We start from the raw sequence: 26,809 nt of genomic DNA on the forward strand, positions 1-26,809 counted from the left end.
AACCAGAGCCTGGAGATGGAGGAAGATGCATTGACACAACAGCAGCTGGAGCAAGTCTTCTATCGACAACAGAACCTGGAGCCTGGAGCATGTCAGACCATGTTCTATCAAAAATAGAGAAGAAGAAGAAGAAGAAGAAAAAGAAGAAGAAGAATGACAACACAGAGTCGACACTCAACGGCAACCGGGACTTTAGACTTCTGGAGAAGAAGAAGAAGAAGAACAGAGTCGACACTTGACAACATTCGGGACTCTGGACTTCTGTTGTAAGCCTGTAAGGCTTGTAACTGGCACCTGGTGGTGAAGATGAAGAACCAAAGAAGAACGATGCCAATAGTTCAGCACCGGAAGACTGGAAGGGCACAACGGAAGTCGAGAGTCTGAGTTTGCGGTAGTCAGAAGTCCCTGAGTGCAGATTGCGAAGTGCCTGGGGCTGGGACTAGGAGGACTCTTGACTCTAGAGTCTGGTCTTTGTCTCTGCTCTGGACTTTTGAAGTCTAGAACTAGAACTCTAGAAGCACCAAAGTGTAGCGGACTGTGCACTGTGTGACTGTGGAACAGACGACGAACAGAGGAAGGATCCAAAGGAAGACGAAGAGTTTACCTATTTTGAGTGTTTTCCACAAAAACTTTTCATGTGTAATACACAAATCAGTCAAACTTTTATTTATTGCTCATTATGATTATGGATAGGAAATTGGAATTGCATGTTCATGTTCGATCTTCGATGTATAAAGTATAATCATTAATAATATAAAATTATAAAATATAATATAAATAATATTTAAAAATATAATTATAAAACTAAATATTATGTACATAATATTTAAAATATATATATATATATATATATATATATATATATATATATATGTATAAGACGACGGTCCACATCACCTTGCTTCTCCTTGCTCCATTACCCTAACCCTACATTCACCATGACTCTCTCTCCTCTCCCCCTTCCCACCACTCCCAATTTTCCATCTCATCATGCTCTATCTTCATTCCTCTCCATTTCCACCGGGTTCTCTCTCTCCTCCCACAACTCACGTCTCTCACTTTCTATAACAATCTAACTTCTCTCCTTAATTAGCTCAATATATGTTTTATCCTCTCCTTCACTTCTATATCTAATTCCCCTACATTCTCTCCATTTTGCCAAAAAAAATAGGGCCATAATTTATTAAGATTTTGGTTTCCAAATCTAACAATATTTATATCTATAGACCTGATTTCGAGCAAAGAGGGGAATTAGATGTAGTGGTGTAAATCAAGTCGCCGCCCACGGCCCGGCCCAGCACGACCCATATATATATTTTATAAATATTTATACAGATATAATATAATATACAATATATTATGTACACTATAATTATATAATAATATAATATATAATATTTAATAAAATAAACAATTGTTTTCAATTTTATTATACTAATTTATTAAATAAATAGCCTTGGCCCGGTCCACGGCCTGGCCTGGCCCAAGGCTTGGCCTACGAACCAACCAGGCCCATGACACGGCACGAGCCCACATGGGCTTCGACCGTGGGCCATGTTGGGTCGACCTCCCAAGTTATTCCATTATTTAACAATATTAAATAATTTAATAATCTAGCAAAAATTAAAAAACAACCCATTATTTAATAATTTTTTTCTTACTAATAAATGTTCAAAATTTCAATGGTTAGTGTAATTTACATTAATCAATGTAATTTAAAAAGTTTTCATTAAATTTTTATAAGAATAATTTTTTGATAAAAGATATTACTAATTAGCATAATTTACTAATTTCTATAAAATCAATAATTATAGTTAATAATTATCAAATAATTTAGGGAAACTCTGTTAACTAATAATTCATAATTATTTTTTTAAATAAGTAATTAAAAAACCAAGAAATTAATCTATGAAAAAAATTCTCCAAAACTATTTAAATAGCAATCAATTATTATTATTTCAATAAATAATTATTAAATAATTTAGGAAAATTGTTAAGTCTATCTACACCGATCTAGACCACTTGGTTGACTTCAATCATATCTAGTTTTACATTAACTAAAAACTATTAGTGTCGAGTATGTAGGAGTATTTCTGTCTTTGTACTTATGGTTAGGTGTTGATGTGTAAGTTTATGTTAGATCTGACCTCCCTAACTTAAGTAGGGGCACATGTGATTTTTCCATAATATTTTAGGGTTTAGAGAAAACCCTAAACTAGGTGTACTCATTCGAAACAAACCTTTTCCTCCTTGTCCATTCTTCTACTCTTCTACTTTCTCTCCTTCTCTCTTTCTCTCTTCTCTCTTTTCCTTGATTGTTATCAGTCTACTAGGTAGGTCGAACGCTAATACGGTATCAGAGCTAAACTGAGCAAATTGAATCTGCCAAGAATTTTGTTCTCTGTGCACCTAGTTTAGGGTTTTCTCTTGCTTTCTTCACCATCAGTTGGAGATAAGGGAAAGGGATGAAAAGGAGTGATCGCCCTCTTCCTTTGGAGGTTTCTATGCCTCCAATTATGGTATTTGTGGTCGGTTGCTACGGTTTCTAAGAAGCCCTCCCCTAATCGATGAAGAGAAGAGGGTTGATTCATGTGGTGCAGTGGGTGCTTTGTGTGGTCTAATTTTCAAGTGATCAGGTAAGAGGTTCTATGCATTTTCTTGATGTGAATTAAATGATAAGTCTATTTCAGACGGTATGGTGGGATTTTAGATTGTAGCATGCTAGGGTTTGTGCAATTTTCTATGTGATTCGAAGAGGAAGTGTTCGTCAAACAGTGTGGTGATGTTTTAGGTAGTCGTGCGGAAGGGGTTGTGGTGTAAAGAGTGCAGTTTACAACGATAGTAAGTGTTGAAATTAGTGTGTAGTGTGGTCAAGTGTGCCGAATTCAGCAATGGGAGAGAGTAGTGATAGCAAGACTAGTGTGATGGTTCCTACTGACTACCTAAATGTTCAAATGACCTCCATTAAGCTGAATGGAGAAAATTATGTACCATGCGCTAAATCTATAAAAGTCTTTCTTAAGGCAAAGAAGAAGGTGAAACACATAAGGGACAAAAAGCCATCCACCAATTCTCATGAGTATGATGATTGGGAGAAAATAGATGCACAGATTATCACATGGTTACGGAATAGTATAGAACCCAAGATTGGTATAAATTTCATGTTTCTTGATACTGCCAAAGAAGTGTGAGACCATGCTAAGAAGCTGTATTCGGGCCAAGACAATACTATCAAATTATATCACTTGTATCAGGAATACCTTAATCTACAATAGGGCAATCAGAGTCTTGAGGAGTACTATGCTAGTATAAGAAACATTCGTAATGAATTGAATGTTTATCACCCCCTCACTTCTGATTACAAAATTCAGCAACAACAAAGGGAACAACTTAATGTGACTCGATTTTTGGTGGAACCGAAATCTGAGTATGAACTAGTGCGGGCTCAAATACTAGGAGGGTTAGCTCTCCCTTCCTTAGAAAATGTGTTTTCTTGACTTAGGAGGATTTCCATTGAATCTACCGAGAACCCTAATGTTTCCGACAGGTCAACCTTTGTAGTATCTAGAGGTCGTGGTGTTAGAGGTGGAGCTCGGAGAGCTTAGTCTGGCCGTAGTGGCAGCAGTGGACTGACATATGGCCGGAGTGGTGGTAGTGGCATAAGCAGGTTATTAGTTGTAAGTGGGTTTATACGGTTAAATACTTACCTGATGGTAGTGTAAAGCGGCTAAAAACTAGATTGGTTGCTAAATGGTATTCCCAAACCTATGGTATTGATTACATAGAGACTTTCTCCCCAGTTGCTAAGATTGGTTCAATCCGTGTTGTGGTCTCTCTTCATGCAATGTATGATTGGCCCCTATATCAACTTGATATCAAGAATGCCTTCTTGCATGCTGATCTGCTCAAGGAGGTCTATATGGAGCAACCACCAGGGTTTGTTGCTCAGGGGGAAGATGGTAAGGTGTGTCGACTACTGAAGGCCATTTCTAGGCTTAAACAGTCTCCTCAAGCATGGTTTGGCAGATTTACTGAGGTGGTATAGAAGTTTGATATGAAATAGTGCCAAGTTGACCATTCAGTCTTCAGTCATGACTCTTAGGCAGGGAAGATCCTATTGGGGGTGTACGAAGATGATATTGTCATTATTGGAAATGATAAAATGGGCATTGACAGGTTGAAGACTTTTTCTTCAGGCACATTTTTAGACAAATGACCTTGGTAAATTGAAGTATTTCTTGTGGATAGGAGTACCAAGGTCTAAGCATGGTATTAACTTGTGTAAGGGGAAACATGTTCTTGATTTGCTTGAAAAAACATGTTAGTTAGGTGTTAAACCAACTGAAACACCTATGGAAACAAACACTAAACTAAGCAGTGATATGGGTGAAGTATTTGAATACCCTGGTAGATATCAAAGGCTGGTAGGTAAACTGAACTACCTAACCATCATTCGGCCAAACATTTCAATCGCAGTTAGTGTGGTAAGTTAGTTCATGCAGAAACCTTTGGTTACACATTAGGATAAGGTTCTAAGGATTGTGAGGTATTTAAAGGGGGCTTTTGGTCGTGGTTTGATATATAGAAGTGGTGGAAAACTTGAAATAGAAGGATATACTGATGTTGATTGGTTTGGTTTTGTATTTGATAGGAGATCTACCACAGGCTATTGCACTTTTCTTGGGGGTAATCTGGTGACATGGAAAAGCAAGAAGTAAATAGTTGTCACAAGAAGCAGTACAAAGGCAGAATATAGAGCTATGACACATACTACTTGTGAATTAGTGTGGCTAAGGAACCTTCTACAGGAAATGAGATAAATTGTTGATACTCCATTGAAGTTCTACTGTGACAATCAGGCTACAGTTCGTATTTCCTCTAATCTGGTATTTCATGAGAAAACCAAGCACATAGAGGTTGACTGACACTTTGTTAGAGAGAAGGTGTTGAGTGGAATGATAGGCACTGCATATGTAAACACAAGAAACTAGTGGGCAGATATGTTTACTAAAGGATTGAGTCGGGGTAGAGTGGACTACATATGTAACAAGTTTGGATTATATGATATATACTCTCCAACTTGATGGAGAGTGTTAGTGTCAAGTATGTAGGGGTATTTCTATCTTTATGCTTATGTGATGTGTAAGTTTATGTTAAATCTAATGTCCCTAACTTAAGTAGGGGCACATGTGACTTCTCCATAATATTTTAGTAATATAAAATAGATTCGGCCGAATGGAAGGGTTGATTTTTCTCTCATTCGAACCAAACCTTTTCCTCCTTGTCCTCTCTTCTACTCTTCTCCTTTCTCTCTTTCTCTCTTTCTCTCTTCTCTCTTTTCCTTGATTGTTATCAGTCTAATAGGCAAGCCAAACTCTAATAAAAACAAATGGTTTACTTTTAATTAAAAATAATATATTTTACCATAATTACATTAATTTACTATAATTACATTTACTTTGATTAGTGGTAAATAGTTTAGGCTTAAAAAGTAAATAATTTACATTAATTTATTGTTATTGTAAATAATTAATTTACTATACCATACTACTAATCAATAGCAATTTGAATAATTATTTTTGGAAATTATCATAAAATATTGTAATTTATTGTTATTTAATTAGTTATAGAAAATTATTAGAATTATAGGGATGGCAGTTTTTCTTGTAAAATTGGGGCCCAACCCTGCCCTATCGTGAATAGGACAAGTTTTCTCAAATCTTAAACGGGGACGGGGTAGAAATGGAGTGGCAACAGGGAAAATATTTTTGCCCCAAATTAGGGATGGAGTGTGCATTATAATTCCCCAAACTTAATGGTAAATTAGTAAAATATCTATAGATTTAATATTAATTTTTAAAAATAATTTTATTTATAAAATACCCTCAAATTTTCATAATACAATTCCTAAAATACCCCTAAGTTATCATAATCCTATTTGTAAAATATCCATAAATTAGATTTTTTATGTGGTTGCATTAGGGTGGGAAAATTTTGGGGAATCCGTGCCTTGCTTTGAACCCGCCCTGCCACAAGGGTTGGGTGGGGATGGAGTAGAATGTCTTGACTTACGGGGAGAAAGACACGGTAGACATGGCTAAGGTTTATATAAGGATATCAATGGATTTTGGAAACCCAAAACTTGATTCAACATCTAATCCAAATTGTTTTGGATTATTTTTAGGTAAAATTGTTTTAGATTAAAATATCACAATTTGCATCTATTTAATACTCAGATTAGATGCAGATTTGACCCATCCAATCCCAATAATATTAAGGGTAAATTTCTTAAACTACCCTTATGGTTTATCTAATTGACTAAGTGTACCCTTACTATTTGAAAATTGACTAATGCTACCCCAACTAATTCTGGCAATTGACTAATACTTCCCTTACCATACAAAAAGACTAAAAAGACTATTTTACCCTATGTTCTTCTTCAAATTTTCAAAATAATACCAAGGAGAATTCCTAAACCAAGAAATTTGTCTTTGTCCGGTTCACTTGAATCAGAATGAGTTTGTTGGAAGGTTGTGATATGTGATTGAGGGATTAACACCCTGGTTGAGAAGGGTGTGGTTGTACATGATGCATGTGGTATGGGAATGGTATTGGTGAACATGGCAGCGAGTGGGGAGGAGATGGTGGCCGACAACCATTTGCTCTCCGATGGTGGCAGTGACAGTGGGGAGGAAGATAGGAGATCTAATTAGGGAATACGCCTGCTTTAATCTGAATCCAATGGCATTACTGAGTGGAACCGTGTTAAATATATGACCGTTGCCAGTAGTAGTAGCGCTTAATTTGAGAGGGCCAAACGTGGTGATGCCTCAAATCTGGTTTTGCTCGTAGAGTTTAAGCTTTGACATCTAAAAGAAAGAATTGAATTTGAGGTTGAGACTTCCAATTTATAGACAAATAATTGAGAGAGAGAGAGAGAGAGAGAGAGAGAGAGAGAGAATAAGGAGGAAAAGAAGAGGAGCTCACAATGAAGCCGAACTGAATAGGACCCAAGGCGACGACGAGGACACAAAGAACATAAACAGAATTGTCACGAATGACCTGAGTGGAAGAGCCGAGCTTATCCAACATACTCAACTTCCTGGAACTCATCTAGTAACAGCTCCTCGTGTGGAGGAACGGCTTCTAGAGATCCCTCCCATCATCGTTTTCTTCCCTGAAATTCATTCAATGTCCTACTCAGTGGTCACACCTCTACGGCGTATGTCAAAAGTGAGGTTTAGATGTACAATGAGTCACTAACAAAAGGCAATCATGATTACAGAGGTCTGTCGTGAAGGTAGTGGTGGTAAGGATCGAGAAACTGAAGAAGATTGAATGAGTAGAGTGATAAAACAAAACTTAATAAAATAGATCAGAGAGCTAGGTTGGCGACTAGGTGTGTCATGTCATCCGGTTCCTCTTCTGCTCCTTCATCCATGAACATTGCCTGTGTTTTTCATCCCCCAAGAAAACCTAATTTTCTTCCTCTGATCTCCACCAAATCTAACAAAGCTTTTCTATCTTTATTGGACGTTTCAACTTTAAGAATCCAATCGTTTTGACATGCAAATTCAGACTTTTGAAGATATTGATTTGTCTTGTAAAACATATATTTTCTCACTAGAAGTTTCTCTCTATGAATCTTAGTATTCCCATCAAGCTCCTCCGTTTGGGATGGCAATGGAAGAATTCAAGAAATAGGTGGAAAATATTGTTTTGGCTTCTTGTTTGACCTACAAATATCGGACTTCTCTGTCTTTCAATCTCCGATGTTAAATCTTTTGTTGAAAGAGGTAAAGGGTAAATTTGGGTTTTAAAAAATATATATCATGTGAGAATGAGTTTTGACTGAATTTTAACGGACCTTAACGGTAAGGGTAGAGTTAGTCAATTGTCAGAAACAGTATGGGTAGGTGGAAAAGATTGTTTTCACTTCTTGTTTGACCTACAAATATCGGACTTCTTAGTCTTTCAATCTCCGATGTTAAATCTTTTGTTGAGAGAGGTAGGTGGAAAAGATTGTTTTGGCTTCTCGTTTGACCTACAAATATCGGACTTCTCGGTCTTTCAATCCCCAATTTTAAATCTTTTGTTGAGAGAGGTAGACGATAAATTTGGGTTAAAAAAATTATATATCACGTGCGAATGAGCTTTGACTAAACATTAATGGACCTTAACGGTAAGGGTAGAGTTAGTCAATTGTCAGAAATAGTAGGGATAGCATTAGTCAATTTTCAAACAATAAGGGTACATTTAGGCATTGTTTGGCATGTCTTCTTAAAAGATCTTTGGGCTTTTAGAAGCTCCTTAGACCAAAAATGGTCTTTTTTTTTGTTTGGCTACTAAAAGCCTAATAGACCAAAAGACATATGCCAAAAATGACCAAAATGGTCTGGATCTGAGAAGCTCCAAGCTAAGCTTGTCAATTCGGGCTTCTCAGCTTCCCAACATTTTAACAAAATTTCAACTCAGAGTTCAAATTCTCTACCCCAACAACTGAACTGAGAAGCATCGAGATTGATACATTCTCCTTATCTTCCTCCTCTTTCTATTTACTTCCTCCCCTCCTTTCTTCTCGTCGGTGTCCATTTTCTAAAGATTTTTCACCCCTGTTCTCTAGTCATCATAGTGGCGATATTCACCACATTTTCACTCAGGTTTTCGGCAGTTTCTTACTATCTTTTGGAGATCCTTCTCGTTTCCATCCATCTGAAGGGATAGGATATCCATCACATGGGCGCCCAACGATTTTGGAATAAGGGGCGAATTTCAAAATTTTTTTCTCTCCCTTCAACTAGGAATCGTATTCCCTATTTAGAAAATCATATTTTCAATGATCATTCTTGAACCATAAACTGAACCAGATCTGAACCAAAAAGAGTATGAAGGGATTATACCTGATACGGAGAAACAGTATCTCCCAATGGAGGTGTTCACACCCAAGGAAGGATCCAAAATCTGCTCTCACTAAAGATGGCGCAGTGCAGGATGGAGCAGAATCAGTAATGTTCTTCCAAAAGAACTTGACCCTTCGCAAGAATCAACAGGATGGCTTGTGAATACAACTCCAATCAATCTTCTCTCCAAAAGATTGATATCAAGACCGAATCTTGATTACTCCTGTAGAGAGGAGAGGATCGAACTGCTGGAGGCGGTGGCTGTAGGAAGGAGGTGGCAAGAGAGTATTCGCAGGGTGCAGCATTCTCCCTTCTTGTGATTTCAGCTCTGAAGACAATAATGTGTTGGTTGCATCTCTAAAGGCTTCCGCCCCCTCCTCCTTTTATAATCTTAAAGGGATCAGCTCCTAATCCCATTAGGAGTTGGTGATCCAAATCATATTTGAATTAGAAGTCCATTTAAGTGATAAGGGATAACCCTTATCTTATCTACAAATCAAATCAGTCATCTCATAATCTAATTAGGAGGCTTCCAGATCTAAATCTTATTTAGATCTTGGGCTCTCTAAGTGGATAGGGTCTGGGCCCAATCCTATCAGTTGATCCATCTTAGAATTTGTGCCTTTAAGTGAATAATCAAATTAGCCCAATTCGAAATGGGCTTAAGGCCCATTTAATGTTATGTATTCACTTAGCCTTCCAAACTGCTGCCCAGTTGAACTTTCTTGTATGGCGTGGGACCCAAACATTGATCTACACATCAGCCACATGGGTTTATCCCAGCCTTTGTTACAAGGCCTGACCAAATACACTGTTATGGACAGTGCACCCCTTGAAACTCATCTTATGGGCTCTATGGGCCCAACACTTACCCTAAGTGGTCCTTGGGCCAAGCCACCTTGTAACACCTAGGGACTGTGGGCAGATGCAAAACTAGCCCATCAGGTATTATCCTCATTGGTCTTACACTTAACCTCTCAGCCCATAATGATCACACACTGCCCGACAAGAGAGGACCTCTCCCTCGGCTGCAAGGAACAGTGTTGCACTCTCTGCTTATATGGATCCCAGGAATTAAAACCTTTTGCAAACATTTCGAAACCATAATATATATATACTTTTATATCTCATACAAAATATATTTTGCAAAACAAATCTCAACGATTGAAATTGGCTGCCGGCAGTCTTGGTTTCCATCAGTGAGAGTGCATCCCCGATCATTACCTTTGTCTAACAAAGGGGCTGATCATGTCACTATGATCACCCACTCAGATGAATTCTCAAACTATCCCAACATACCCAGGTTTTAACCCCTGCTAAAGATATCACTGAATGGTATATCAAAGACAACCAAATCCGACACTTAGTGCAGTATCATAATTGAGTCTAAGGGTCGGGTGTAACTTTCCAGTTTTTCCCATCAATCTCTAAGGTCCAGGGCAATATTGGAAATCTGGTCCAATTCAAAGATTCAATTAATCCTACACTGTATGTGCCTAGGGTCTCACCCTGGCAGCTGAGACAGGCCACCCCAACCGACTTGGTAGCACCACAGTGTCAGCCTTGTCAGGATAGGTCTCCCCAAACCGACCCACTGGCTGTGAACATTCTAAACTAACACGAGTCTCATTAAGTGTTCAGTTTAAGGGTATTACACAAAAACACACCAAGGGAACATGAATCAAATATACACTTTTATTTATTTACAATAAACTCATAAAGTACATAATTTTGATTGAAGCTAAGGGCATGCAAAACTGTCTAACACCATCATCCACATTGATTCCAGTAAATTCCTACATTGTTATCTCTCTACATTGTAGTAGCGCTTGGATTCACTATTTTGATGTTTGTGTTGCTATGGGATAATCGATGCTTGAGTGGTTTCTTGAACTGGTGATGAAGCTTCTACAAAATTGGTCCCTGTAAAATCATTAAAGCTAGCCTATTGTTGTCATGTTTTTATTTTTTATCTCTGTTTTTCTTATCATCTTTTGCTATTCTCCATGATATTCTGAGAGAATACATGCGTTAAGTTTTGTAAAAGATGGTTGATCATTACTAACCTCTTTGTTTGTCATTGTTTTTTTCTTTTCTGATCATGTTGTTGATAATGCTATTGTATACTTGATTCGGTGTTATTATTTTCTTTCTCTGAAGATAAATCTGTTTAGATGAGGAGTTTGAGAATGTTTCAAATCCTAGTCTGTTATTTGTCATGTTCAGGGCTGAAACTAGCAAGAAATTCCCCTATTTAGATGAGGAGTTTCATCACCTTCCTCTGACTGCAAATAGTTGGAAATGACATACTAGAGTAGAGATAATGATATATTGCACACTTTTGCAGGTTAATAGCCTATGGCAATAACTTCAACTTTTGGCATCAAATAGATCAGTTACAATTGTAACTGGGAGTTCATCTGGTTGGGCAATGACAATCTTTCTCTTCCAGTACTAGGGACTGAATCATTTGTTATTTGAAAATTCTATTATTTATTTATGGAATTATTGGTAAACAATATTGGTGTGATTCTATTATAGTAGAATTGCAGAAGATACCTATGTTCAAAAGATGCTAATACTGATGCAAAGTATTGCTATAGAAGTAAACGAGTTTTCTATTGTAGTTTTTGGGTTTTCCCTGTAGTTTACTTGATTGCTTTATTTATGTCTACAGTGGTAATTTAATCCTTCATTTCTAAAGGAATGAAAGACCAAGACTGCACCAACTCATATGTCTATTGTGGAATCCTCTAGTCAGTTTGGAAAATAAAATGATAATCACCAGATTTTTTCTTCAAATGGATGAAAAAGCTTCAGTGAGTATGTGGCTGATTATATGACTAATCAGGTGGACTCCATAAAATGCATAAATGGGGTAGCCGAAGAGGACAATCTTCTAGTCTGGATTGCTTGAGGATTTCCAATGTAACAAAAAGATGGGTGCCAATCCTATCACCATTAAATCAAACAGAATGGTGAAACAGGATCCTTGAATAAACTGACCCCATATATTTGAGATAAGGCTTGGAGATGATGATGATCATGATGGTCCTATATAGGACAATAAATTAATGAAATTATCTTCAACGAATATTTCTTACTAAAGAAAAAAGAAACTTCAATGAATTTGAATAATAGAGAATAAAAGAGGGCCATGGGAAGTTTAACAATTAAAACTTGCACAATAATACAAATATCAAATGATTAAAACCACCATCACATTTTTCTAGTCCACGATGTAGACAACTTTTAACAAGGAAAACCTCTTGAGTCACCCTCTATTCATGAGGTAAATTTTAATACAATCAGATACCACATCCCTGCACTTTCCCTCTAAATTCCATATTCTCAGTGAAAATAACAACTCTTCATTAGTGCATTCCCTTCTCTTCATAGTTGAGTGGAAATTTTCTCCACTTTCAATATTTTCCATGCAAATCCTACTTTCGTTAGCTACATTTTTATCAGACATAAGGAAGGAATCATTTGCAATGGGTCGCTGCTTTGTTCCTTTCTCTGATTCCAGGTGTATTGCACCTGTGAACTTAGATAGTGCTCCTAAGTCAGAACTCCTGATAGTAACAAATTCATCTCGAACATCCACAGTCTATTGCTTTTCTATGCCATTAGCACATAAGTCCTCATGTCTCATTAGAAGGCTTTGAAAAGTGTCCCAGTTCTCAGATTTTTTCCCTCCATGTGAAACATATGCATCATCATCACCCTTAAGATCATGATTAACCACACCATTTGATCCATCTGTAATGGTGGAATGCTTGTCCCCACCTCTCTTTTTATGATGGCAAGAATTTGACTTGTGATGTTTCTCCAAAGACCCAATTGCATCCTCTACCTTCTGTTTAAGGGAATCTCCATCAATGAATTCATCTTCAGCAGAAGATGACTCATCAGATGTATCATCCTTTTGTCCTTCTCATTTTTTGGAAGTGATGTAATTAATGTTGCGGATAACAAACATTCTTGAAGACTTCTTTCTATTCCTTCTTTTTTGTGACTGCTCCTTTGCAAAATGCTTCCCATCTTTCTATGAATATCCATCTGACTCACTACCAGAAGAGGAAGCACTAGGATCACTAGATCCATCTTGTTTTGAATCTTCTACTTCTTGTTTACACTACTGGAAAATCCATCTATAGAGGCGGCCATGACTGCCTCTAAAAACTTAAAAAATGCCTCTCAAGGTTATAGGAGGCAGCCAGGTATGTGCCTCTAAAATCCCTGTCTCTAAATTATACTTTTAGAGGCACATATGACTGCCTTTATTGCACTAACGCTAAAAGTCCTGTAAAGAGGCAGTTAAAAGTGCCCTTGAAAATTCAATTTAGAGGCATATTTGAATGCCTCTAAAAGATTTTGCGGAAATTTTATGTGCCTCTAAAAGAAATCTAAGAAAAGGAAAAATTTGTATGCTTTAGTATTTAGAGGCACTTTTGGCCGCCTCTAAAAAGGTTCCAATTTATTTTTTAAAAAAATGCAATGTATTGTGAATATTGCTACATAAAAATTCCAATTCATACACCTGTATGAAAATATATTCAATCAAAACATAAAACTCGTATGAAAATATATATATAATCCAAATAGATACACCTTATCCATAAAATTCTAATTGATTTCCATTATCAACCCTCATTATATTCATTCTTCCTTTTGAGTAGATGTCTTCTTTTTTTAACAACCTACAAATCAAATACAGCGTAGTCCAAAAGAAATTCCTTTTAATATCTCAAAAAAAAAAGCTCTTTGTAATCTTCATCCAATCCGTACTTCCTCTACAAACTGCAAGAAAATCAACAAAAAGAAAACAGAAACAAAGTAAATAGGTATAATTTCTGTAAATTAATAGCCAATACAATAAAATCTTGCTTAGATTATGACAATAAAATCTTTTTTGAAGATAAATAAAAGAATTTTTATTAAAACAAAAACAATTACAAAGAAGGTGATAAGCAATCACCTGAGGAGACAAACCCAGAAAAGCAAGCAAAAAAACCCTAAGCCCCAAAAAGAAAACCAGCTCAACAACTGAGTAATACTTGGAAACCAACAAAAACAATAACCAAACTGCAACACTAATGCAAAACCCAAACCCTAAAAACCAAACTCAACAACCGCAGGAATGGCACACCTAATACCCAATCCCACCTGGACTCCCACTCAAAAACTCTTCTTATCATCTTTTTGAGAATGTTCCTCTAGACTCCTCAAATTTCCAAAGTCATTGTTAAGTAATTAGCAACTAGACACTTTGATGTGATTGCTTGACTTTATTCCAAATTAAAGAAAGTGCACTTTATTAACATAAAGATGGATATAAATGTAGTAAAGGAAAGACAAGTCCAAATCATTAAGAAGTTGGGCTTTCTTTTTAGGCAGTGAAGACTTCACAAGAAAAAAGTTAATGAGCTTGAATAATGAGAAAGACAGTATAGTTAGCACAGATGTTAAGAATGGCAGAAGAACTCAAATGCAAAATGATTAACAAACTTATCATCTTTCTCAAACAGGAGGGTGAAGCCAAACAAAACATCTTTCTATAAGTTTTGTAGTTCAAAAACTTAATTAATAGGGTTTAATTGAATCAGAAGTATACCATGGCAGAGACAAAGTGAGTTGCCAGGCCACAAGCAATCATTTCTGCCCCATCCAACCTGGCTCCTATATGACCAACTCCCCTGGCAAGAGTGACGAAAAGAAAATGAATGAATAACATAAGCTCATCAAAGACAATTTAAGTTTCATTTAAATGATAAGGAACCACATCCTCCCCTGTCAAAGAAAAAGAAATCAACCAAGCACCTTAGACAATGAATTCCATGGTTTAAAAATAAGAGCCAACCAACTTTTTTGGGTTGGATTCAGGCAAACCTAGCCCAAGTTGCAGCCCTATCCAATATCAAAAGACTCCTCTTAACCATAATATGCAAAGCTAACCACCTCAAAGCATATGAAAAGGTGCTGATCAAACCATCCCAATTGCTCATGATTTATGTTAAGAATATAAAATCATATTAGAATAGGAGGTTTCATTAAAAACCCTTTAATGAACTCTATATTAATCTACTTAATATAAAATCATATTAGAATAGGAGGTTCCATTAAAAACCCTTTAATGAACTCTAGATTAATCTACTTAATGATTCCAACAAAAATTAAAATAATAAAAATTTAGGCACATGGGGTCATCTTTAAAAATATTTCTAGAGCTTCTAACGACATTATTAGAAGAGACCCACAAACAGAACTTAGAACCCTATAATGATACCATTCTCTCCACCTAACTTCGAGGGCAATTGTTTGACTTCATTTTAATAGTGATATTCCTTTATATGTATAAAATTATGCAATTTTGATTCAATGTGAACAAAGTGCATCTTATTTTTTGTACAAAATTCATCTTCTCTTACCAAATTTATGCTTTTAATCAGGCTATGGAATAAAACATGTACACTTAGATCAGCACTAAACAAAGGAATATACAAAATCATTTAACAAGTCAGATGACATTTGTGAGTTTAGATAATAAAATTGAGGGGCATAAGTACCGAGCTCTCTGTGGCAACACGAAATCTACTGTGTATGGAAGCTCCAACCCCACCACCAAAGACAATTCCATTAAGAATTGAAACCTTCAATCAGGTTTAATCATTTATTAGTTATTACAGGATTGAATATCATTTCCATATAAAAATCTGAAATTTACTCAACAAAGAACCTCATTTACATATAAAATTGCAAAAGAGAATCACCTGGGCCTTTTTGTATGTTGCCATAATGTAATTTAATGTAAACTCATTCCAAAAATAAACTTTGCACCCAATTTACAATTACCTGAGAATGTAAATTAATTATGAAGTAATATCAACTCTTTTTTGGTAGCTAGATATTTCATATTCCAAAAAAAATTCTACCCTTTTCAATAAGGGGTGATTGATGAGAACCATGGTACAAGAAACAAATAATTGAAAGTAAAAGAAAGAAAAAAAAAACAATCTAAAATGAACCACATATACCATAACCAAGTATTGTATCACATGTCAATAACAACCCCTAGAAATAAGAGAAAATCCTATCTAGTCAAACAAGAATTTTTAGCTTTAGTAATATCCCTAGCCACAGCTGCAACATCACCACCAGCACAAAATTCTCTTCATTCCCCCTAAAAACTATTGAAACATATTACTTATCAAAATACAGCAGCAAAACAAGTTTATTGACAACTATTACATGTCAAAAATTACATTATCAACACCAATACACATGTTAGAATCCTAATTAGGGATTGGTCATTTATGACCTAGCCTGGGGCCTGGACCTACACATATACCAGGTGAGGTGTACTATAGGTCTATATTATGTACTGTAGTAGTAGCCTTGTAGGTTAAATAATAAATATATTTCTTTTGAAGAATAATACAAAAAAATCATTAAATATAAAAAAAATAGATAAAATCCAAATCCAAGAGGTTCAAGCTGGCACTTAACAATAAAAGCAAAAAGAAACTCTGGTCTATAATACATTAACTGAACCAGAAATTGAGAACTGATTACACATGTTGAATTTTCAACACACTCCAAAAATTCTCCCCCAAATTTGATCTACTGACTTGATCAAAATGATGGAACTATATTTGCATTTTACAACTGCCCCTGTTTCTTCAAAGACAAGATTGATATGTTAAAATCTTTGTTATAGTTATTTGGAGATTACAAATTGAGATTCTCCAATGGATTGGATCATGGATTGCATCTAGGGTTGTCAATGGGTCAGGTCATCAGTGTCTTCTAACCTATTTTATTTGAAGCAAATGTTGATGTGCTTAAATTTTTGAATTATGCAATTGAATGGTAGAATGTTAAGGTTTTGTGCTTCCCTAGTTTGAAGCAGCATTGAGACTTCACAAAAACATATCAAATAGAAAGGTAATGACTATTAAGGTTTCTAGTCACCTAAGACCCCAAACACAAACCTAGGCAGCCCCAACCTGTAACCATTCTTTAGACAAGAGTACACAATCTCAAGACAGCAAGAGTTTTTCTTTATTAGGCATCCAAATTGGGTTCAAGAGAATTTGAAAAAAGTGAAGGGGAATTTCACCTAATAATCCTTTTTTTAAGTCATCATCATCATCATCATAATAATAATATCTAGAAGCCTTGTTTGGTCAATTGTGGCTCCATCAATTGCAAAATACAAAAAAAAAAGAAATACGTTGTGGTTTTGGATTATGGAATTCAACTATGTATAAGATTTAATTTGAATGATGATAAGAAACTTTGATATTAAGAGGGGAGGGAGAGCTTCTCATCAATTTGAACTATAAAATCACAAGGAACCTAGAGCAAGGCCCACTAAAAAGAACAAAACATAAGGCTTATATGATGATGAAATAAACTAATGTTGAACAACCATAAGAATTGGTCACTGTATCTTTTATTTTTGGGGAACAATTTATGTCTACCAATTGAGTCTAGTTTTTCCAAAATTTAAACCAAGTTATATATGTCCTTGTTCATATGAGAAAATTTTAGTTGAACAAGTTCTTTTGAAATAACCATTCATTAATGCTAGTTCAAATTAGTAAATGATGATGGATTGGACTCTCATGTTGAATAGAGTTCACAGATCAACTCAATCGAGGCTTAACCTCAACCATTTGAAGCCAGCAATAGAAGTTGCATATCAAAATCATATTTTATTTAATTGGAAATTTTTAAGAGTAAGGTAAGCAAGAGATAGTAAATCTATAAATGAAAACAATTAACCAAATAATAACACAGCTAGAAAAAGGAGTTTGCAGCCCAGTCATGAGCTAGGAAGCAAGCATACACCAATGAGCTTGAGAACAAGATTTCACATCAAGAAGAGGAGAATGAAAGGCTTAAAAAATAGGACTAGAAAAGATATTGCCATATGCACCACCTCCTGAGCCAAAGTATCGGCTTCAAAGAACAAGCTCAACACCTTTCTGATGTGTTTATATGGAGGTTTGATTGAGTTGCATGGGTGGTTTTCATCAATTAAGATGTTGGATTGATAAATATGGTACACTACAAAAAGTATTTCGGTTATCTTGATTCCATAACACATGGAGTGTGTTGTCAGTCCATTAAACTTTTTGCCTAATAGCTATTGTTTTTCTAGTTTATATTCACAATATATATATGAGCTTAATGTATATGTACACGTACATGTTAGTATGGGGCAAACACTAAGATGCCAAAATATGGCATGCCTTGTCTAGCATGTGACTTGACCATACTAAAATTAAATATGACTTTATGCATTTACTACTTATGCATAACCTAACTACAAATTTGAAAATTTTCATTTGTGCACTATATAGTAAAGCAAAAGAAAAGGATAAACTAATACCATATCATGAAGTTTCTAACATCTGAACCATTCTTGGAACAGTGGATTTTTGGGAGACTGGAAAAATCCCATTATCTTCTCAATGCATATATGAATGGTAACTAGAAGAGCCTAATATTTTTTATTTACCATAATGCACAAACCAAAAATCATTAACAAACATAAATTGCTTGTAAACATACACTGTTTATAGCTTATTTTCATTTATTTCTTTTCTGATATTTCCTATATTCTTTAATGATTCTTTTGTAGCTGCACATGGAAGATTTATGCAAACAAAGTGTTGAATATGGGATCCATCTACAGCTTCTAGAGATAGTTGAACAAAGAACAAAAACAAACCAAACAAAGATACCTTCAAATGTTCAACAATCTCCAATTTAGAAGCTTGGTGAATTGGTTTACTTTAGGTATTAATTAATAATTGACTAAAGAAATAAAGAAGTTTCAATAATTGCTTGTTTTCATTGTTGTTGACATTATTGTAGGCAAATAATGTACCAATACCAAGTGATGAAATCCAACAACAACCAGCTCCTAATCCACATTGCCAAATGATGCAAGCACTAGGTTAAATGGCTTATTTCCTTGTATACAACTTGACTCCAACTTCAATCTCAGGCGCTAAAGAAAAATGGGGAAAAAAAAAGAAATCATCACCATAAAGTAAATGCATGAACTAAACATTTTTTTTTCATTCAACCCATGTCTTATACCATTAATATCATAAATACCAAATTTTGGCTTGAAACCTTGAAACAAGTTAAGATTCCTACTTTCAAAACAATTAAATACAAAAACAAAAGAAAATTAAGGGAAGAAATCAACAACCCAATTTACAGACTACAAATCTACAACCGACCGACCCATGTTACTATGTTAGCACCACTAAACTCAGAGATAGTAATAACAAATAACTCGTCACTAAGGGGAAAAAAGACACATCATATCTGTGAAAGATGATAACAAGAAGCAATAAAGGGCAATGAATCAAACCCCATAATCTTTAATATCAAATCTCCAATCTTTCAACATATAATTCAGACTCCATCCGAGCTTTCAAACATTGAGTATCTGCAGCTAAGTCGAGAAAGCAATCGCAACCCAATCCGACTGAGTCGATAACCACGGTTCATGATTATGGTTACCATATACTTTGTGTCCTGCTGGTTCCACCCCAACCACACAAGCGACATGTCGGGCTCGGAGCTTTCATAGATGATAGTCAAGTGCTCCTTATCGTGTAAATTGAAAACCCTGATGGATCCATCTGCGAAAATCGAAGCAAAAACTTCGATGCCTCCCTAGGCAATATCGTAGACGTCCTTATCATGCGCAATTAACTAGGTATCTAGGGTTTTCTTCTCGGTATCCCAAATAGTGCAAGTGGTGTCGATGCTCGAAGTCCCAATTTGCTTCGGCTGGGCTTCGTTCCAATCGAAGGAGGTGAGGGAGCCGCAAAACTCGCTGCTTTTGTTGCTATTGAGGAGGCTCTTGAGCTCGACCCAGTCATCATAAATGCGCCATACATGGAGAAAGTCACCAGGGGCGGCGAGGAGGTCAGGCTTCTAGCACTCCTTGTGAAATGGTCTTGGTGGGTTGGTAAGGGTGTTCGAAGGAGAGATTTGGGTTTGAGCAAATTTCATCGGTGGAGTCATCAAGTTGGACGATTTCAACCCGATTCTGATATTGCTCAAGGAGGTTGGCACTAAAGAAAGTGGGAAAATAGGAAGAAAAGAGAAAAAGAAGAGGAAGTAAAGAGGAGATGAAGGAATGAACAGAGAAGAAATGGAGAAGAAAAGGGAGAGAATGAACAAATAGCGAATTAGGTTTGGTTCCAAAGAAAGTGAGGAGTTCTCGTAAGTCAAGTATAGACTTTATGCGAGATCAATTGTTTTTTGGCGCAAAACCTCAAACCACTACTAATTTTTAGGCCCGCTAAAATCAAAAGGCAAAATTGTTAACTACATAAGCAATAGAAAGTGTCTCTATACTAATGAAATAACTTTGCCTTCTTTAATATGGTATGGAGGTAGTTTTATTTGACTGCATCCAGCTAAGTGCCTCTAAATCCAAGTATTCTAGTAGTGTTATTTGGTGATTTCTCTTTTTTCTAAAAAGTGACTTATGAGTATTGTGATAGTAATCAGGTTCACGGGCAAGATCATTCACATCATCAAACCCAAAAAGATTAATAAAAGATAAACAATTTCTATGAAAATACACTTTTTATTTACCATTACTATATATAATTAAAATCTTTGAAACCATCCACATTTTTACTTAAATCATCAAAATCACCACCAACATTACACAGAAGTTGCACATTATCCAACTTCCTCTCTATTTTATTCTAAGTTATAGACTGATGATCATTTGGTTCTAGTATTCTCTAACTAAATTCTTTACCTGCAGCTTCACCATTCTCTCTCTTTTAGCTAGTTGCAAGCCCTATCTACAAATCCTAACTTAGTAATGAAAAGAATATGCTCAACATTTGAAGTATAGATATGCCTTTTTTTTCTCTTTTATATCATAACAAAGGCTCAAAATTTGAATACATGCTAAGCATATATACAACCCAACTACATCAAATTATAAGTTTAAAATAGTAACAAAACATCAACATCAACATCCAATGGCTGCACCATTAAATGTTCAAATTATTAACTGGTTATTGCTTTTCTTATTCTTGTCATTAACTAGTTGTTAATTATTTCTAAAACTTTTTTAAATAGTTTTCTTCCATATGATCTTTTATGAACATTGTTTTGATGAGACCTTAATTTATGGGCCCATTTCTTTGTTTAGATTATAATCAACACTTAATTCAGCTTTTTCAAGGTCATAATCAATATTTTTGCTTCTTTAAGGGCATTACCATAACATGTGTGGTTTTACTACCCATTTAATGAATACTAGTGTGTGTGAACATATTTTATTGGTTTATACCTTTTGATTTTATAACTCTTTTTTTTTGCATATAAATGATACCATTATAGATGTCATCCAACGTGGTAAACAACATTACATTTGATAATATGTTGATAATACATTACATATAAATGATAACATTACATTCTTGGACTTTGGACTAAGAAAACACACCAATTTGTTTGTTAAATGAGTCCAAAAAAAGTGGCATGATTGGAGGGTGTTTATAGAATAGTGCATGGAATAAAGTTAAAAATAAGTTTTTTACTAAACTTGGGTTGAATTTTAATACAAAGGCTTTTACTAATAAGATTCAAAATTTGAAGTCTAGGTATAATGAGTTTTCAAAATTGAGATCTGGACATAACAGATTTGGTTGGAATGAAGAAAAACATATGGTCATAGTATCATCAGAGACATAGGAAAAGCATTTAGCGGTATCACTCAAACTTTTTTTGTATGGGATTTATATTGTTTGTAACTTGGTTTTAAATATAATTATTTATATCATTTTTTTCTCGATTGTTAGGTTAACCCTAAGGTTAAGAGGTTCTACACCATGGATTATCTAGAATATGATCGCCTCAATGTGATATTTGGGGGGACAACTCCTATTGGTCGATTTGCTACCTCATTGGCACGTAGGGTGCAGTTTCCCCCTGGATTTCAAGCAAATGACACTGAAATTGAGCAACCCACTAGTCCCACAATCTCAGGTGAATGAAAGTGATGATGCTACCATTGATACTATTAAAGCTCATATTTCAAATACTAGGAAGGAAAGCCAAAAAAAAGAAAGCATTGGACATTAGTGAGGTTATGGCAGAATCTACTGAAGCTGCCAACAAGAGAATGGCCTCATTGGTGTCTGCATTGAATGCAATAGTTCAAAGAATGAAAAGATACTTCATGGCAAGTGTTTGACAGTAGAAGGATTAGAGTATATATAGAGATTACTGCAAATTCTATGAAGTGTTTGACAAGCCATCTGCAAGAGAGTGGTATCTAACGCTACCACTTGAACTTAGGAGGAAATGTATTAGTGAGATCATGGGTAGACAGCTTTAGGCACAAGAGAGTAGTTTATTTCTTTTTATATTTCCTTCACTTGGACATGATGAACTTTGTTTCTTATTGATGTTTGTTTTAGATGCAACTTGATGAATGGATTTTGTTGCTTTAGAGATAATTTGATAAATGAATTTTAGTGAGATTGTTGATTACTTCAAATATTTTGTTTATTTAGAAACAACTTGATAAATAATTTTTTTATCACATTGTATATGATATTATTTTTATTGATTATTAAACATTGACATGTATTCAAATAGGAATGGATAATATTATAAGTTGGGAGCAATTGTTGCATACAATTGTAGATTTGTACAGGATGAGGAAGAACTGTAACATCTTAATATGAAATTCTTGTATACATTAACAGAGAAGCATAACAATATTATTCCCAATACACTTTATCACGATGATATATTAAATACATCAAATTATTTGCATAATGTCATTTTAAACAATGGTAAAAGGTGTTTAAAAATTTTTAGAATGCCCCCACACATGTTCATTAATTTGGTAGATTCTCTAAGACAAAGAGGTTTAGTCAAAAGATAATCGATATGTTTCTATTGATGAACAAGTGGGGATGACATTGAAGATAATTGGCCACAATAAATTGCTTTGAGATACAACTAATCGTTTTCAGCATTTAGAGGAAACATTATCTCGCCACTTTAATTCTATACTAAAGGCTTTATGTGAATATGAAAAAGAGATTGTCCGACCAAGAGACCTTAATGTTGTTCTACCTAAGATTATAAACAATTCAAAGTATTACCCATGATTTGAGGTAACAATCCACAGATTTTCCTTATTTAATAATAATTTACTTTTTAGTAAATTGCACTTAAATGCTTGTATATATTTTTGTAGAATTGTGTTGGTGTGATAGATGGTACACATGTCCATGCATGTGTGCCAAATAGTAAATGTTTTGTGTAGGAAAATTGCAACCATTTTAACATTTTGTATAGGTAAATGTGTAAGCGGGACCCATAAGTAATATTTGCATGTTCAAATGTGTTACTAGGTCCACACATAATATTTAACATGTATGTAAGAGGAACCGATAAGTATGTTTGCCAAATGATCTTTCAATCTTTTTTGTTTTGAAAGATCTTTAAAAAATTACAACCAAACGGTCTTTGGTCTTTGAAGATCTAACTATGAAAGTTCATTAGTCTTTTGAGGTCTTGAGCTTTTGGAATATCTTCCTAAAAAGACTTGTCAAACACCACCTTAGTCAATAAACTAAACCATAAGGGTAGTTTAAGAAATTTACACTAATATTAATTATATACATGTAGATAAGATTAGCTCCATTGGAATTGAAGGAGTACAAATACAAATATGTAGAGTTCAAAAATTTGTATTTTATATTATTTTGTATGCATTTGTATTCTTTATGACTTTCGAAACTGAGCCTTAGGGAAATTTAGAGCTTAGTTCACTTAGGGATTTTTATTAGGTTTATGGGTTTTATTTATCAACACACTACACATATGATTCACTACCCCCATTGAATTTTGATTCATTTCCCACTTGTTACTACTTCAATTGTACTAAAGTTTATAATTAATAAAACAATATTTTATTTGAATATAAGTTTATTACATAGTGACAAGTTAAAAAGTAATTGATTTTTCTAAATTTTTTTAAGTTTTCTTTATTTTAAAGATAGAAAGCGAATTAGATAAAAATTCAATATATTAAACTTGGCTCATATTCAAATTTGAAGTTCAGATTTTTATTTTTAAATACAAGTAGAATGGATCCCAATTAGACCCCATTGCTAGGAATGGTCATTGTTTGGTTAAAACCGAAAAAAAAAACTGAACAGAAAAAGTTGATTTCAATTTTTGGTTATTTTGGTTTTGGCTTAGGATTTTAGGGTTTGAAATTTAGGTTAACCGAAAAAAACCAAATTATCTAAACTTTATTTTCTCTCTCTCTCTCTACATTAGAGGTTTAAAGTGGGCCATGTTGAGTCAACATGGCACGCGCAAAGTGCAAACCATGCCATGTCGCGGGCTTGAGCCAAGCCAGGCTGCAAGTTGGGTTGTGGTCTTGGGTTGTGTCGGGCTAGGCTACAAGGCAAGCCTTGGGCCTGGGCTAAACCGAGCTAGATTGATTTTTTTGACATTTTTTTGTTTTTTTTTTAATTTTGATTTATTTTCTAAGTAAAAGTGTAAAACTAAAATATTTAACTTCCCTTTGATCTTTCGCCTTTGAGAACTATTTGAAAAATTAAGAAATGAGAAATGATAAATCTAACACATAAATGAAATTAACCAAATAAGAACTAAGAATGATGGAATAACAAATTGGAAGAAAAATAGGAATTTTATTTTATTTAAATTTGAATGATACAAATTACAAATCATACAATGGTTGGATACTTCTTACTTCCTACTTGGATGAATGAAATATCAAAATGGAATAAATTAATAATATAAAAAATACAATATAGTTACAAATTGAAAATACAAAATTACATTAATAGCAAATAAATTAAATAAAATTAAAACAAAATTTACAATAATTTGAAAACAAAAGTAAAAAAATTATATACATCTAGTCAACTATTATTCATGAATCATGACTTTCATCATCTGCTTCAAGTAAAATATCCGGTGTATATAGTAGTATCATGTCATCTTTTGCCTTGTAAAGTTCTAATCTATATTTTGCATGATTGCATCTAGCTAATCCTTAAAGCAAATGCACATTTCTATACTTTCATCGTTCATGCAGTTTCTCTTATTGTCCAACATCTTAGTACAGTGGTACCTGCACTAAAACAAGACTCCGCTAGAACTATAGACATCGGAGGAGTTAGTAGATCATGTGCCATGGCAAAGAGAATTAGATAATTTTTTGAATGTTCACTTCACCAGGTTAAATTTTCAAAATTATTTGTTCCCTCACCTAAACTATAAAAATTTGCTTGTGAATAAATTAAGTTCAGTAAATGAACTTGTTCTATAAGTATTAGATTTCTGCCTTCTACTTAATAAATAAAAAAGTTTTTATCTTCTACTTATTAAATAAAATTTGCTTGTAGAAGTGGAAGATTTGAAGATGTTAGATGTTGTACAAGTTGTAGGATTATTTCCTACTGTTTCAGATAACCAGATTCATATAAACTGTACATTTCAAATAATAAATTAATAATTTTTTATTTCCAATTTCCAATTTTCAATATTCATATTTTTACAATATTTTAAAATAAAATATCAAAAGATTCAAAACCATCTTTCCTAATCTTAGGATCTAATATTGTAGCTAAGCAATAAAGGGGAGAAATGTTCTCCCAATATTTTTAAAATTTATTTTCCGTTATTTCAACAATTCATTTAAATTGTGGATTATTTCTTCTTTATTGTCATGTGTGAGAAAATATCTGCTCAAATGGCCAGTACCACCCTTGCTACAATAGTTAGTCTTTTTTCTACATTTTTGGCAAACTGTTCTTTTCCCCTTCCCCTCAACATCCTCTATTTTAAATATTTTCCAAATCGAGCTACTAAACTTGGGGAATTGGTTTTGAGAAGAGCCAACCATTTTTTTTTAATTCAAAAAAAAATTAAATTAATTTAATTGGACTTACCTGGATTGCCAGTTTAGAATCCCAAATTCCCAACTTGATTTTAACAGTTAAAGTCTTTTAACGTCCAAGCCTCCTAAATTGCTAACTTGAGACTTGAGAATTGGAGAATCAAACAATCAGAGTTACTTAGATTGCAATGAATGTATGAGAGTGAGAGAAGAGATTGAGACAATTGTTGAATTGATGTGATCAGAATGGTTGAGGATAGGGTTATTTATAGGAATTGAAAATAATTCAGTTGCCCAAAATACCTTAAAAACTAAATGTTCTTTTGTTGTTGGGAGGGGTATTTTGGTCATTGTAAAGTTATTTATAACTTTACCCAAAAGGCCCCCTTAAACTAGTTGTTGGGGGGCATTTGTGTCATTTTTCTCCCCGCCATAAGCAAAATACATAAGTACCCCCTTATGGACATGTTTATGGGCCAGGCCGGGCTTTCGCTCTGTATTAACAGATTTTTCTAAGGCTTGAGCCCGAGCCTGGCCTGACCATTGGGCCTACAACTTGGGTCCAAGCCCGACACTCATAAAAAGCCCGAAGCCTAGGCCTGGGCCTGAGCCCGAAATTTAACCCATGTTGTTACTACTACTGAAGTGGTTGAGAGAGAGAGAGAGAGAGAGAGAGAGAGAGAGAGAGAGAGAGAGAGAGAGAGAGAGAGAGAGAAATTATAAAGAAAAAATAAAAAAATGTATATATTAAATTATAAATATATATATTTTATATAATATATAAAATACATATTATGTATTTTATAAAATTTATAATGTTGAGTCGGGCCAGGCCAGGCTCGGGCCGGGTTTTTTTGACAAATCCCGAGCCCGGCCTGTAACACAGTCGGGATTACTGTGTTAGGCCCGAAGTCAGGCCCGTGGACCTCATTACATGACCAAGCTCGAC

General features: G+C 34.7%; 1 pseudogene; it reads right to left on the reverse strand.

Annotated features, from left to right (window-relative positions):
• Positions 1–12,510: 12,510 nt before the first annotated feature.
• Positions 12,511–24,325, reverse strand: LOC148876008 (WD repeat-containing protein LWD1-like; annotated as a pseudogene).
• Positions 24,326–26,809: the final 2,484 nt, after the last annotated feature.

This window comes from Nelumbo lutea, chromosome 1 (assembly GCF_056320005.1).
Source record: "Nelumbo lutea isolate HS-2025 chromosome 1, American lotus-T2T, whole genome shotgun sequence".
NCBI classification, from domain to species: domain Eukaryota; kingdom Viridiplantae; phylum Streptophyta; class Magnoliopsida; order Proteales; family Nelumbonaceae; genus Nelumbo; species Nelumbo lutea.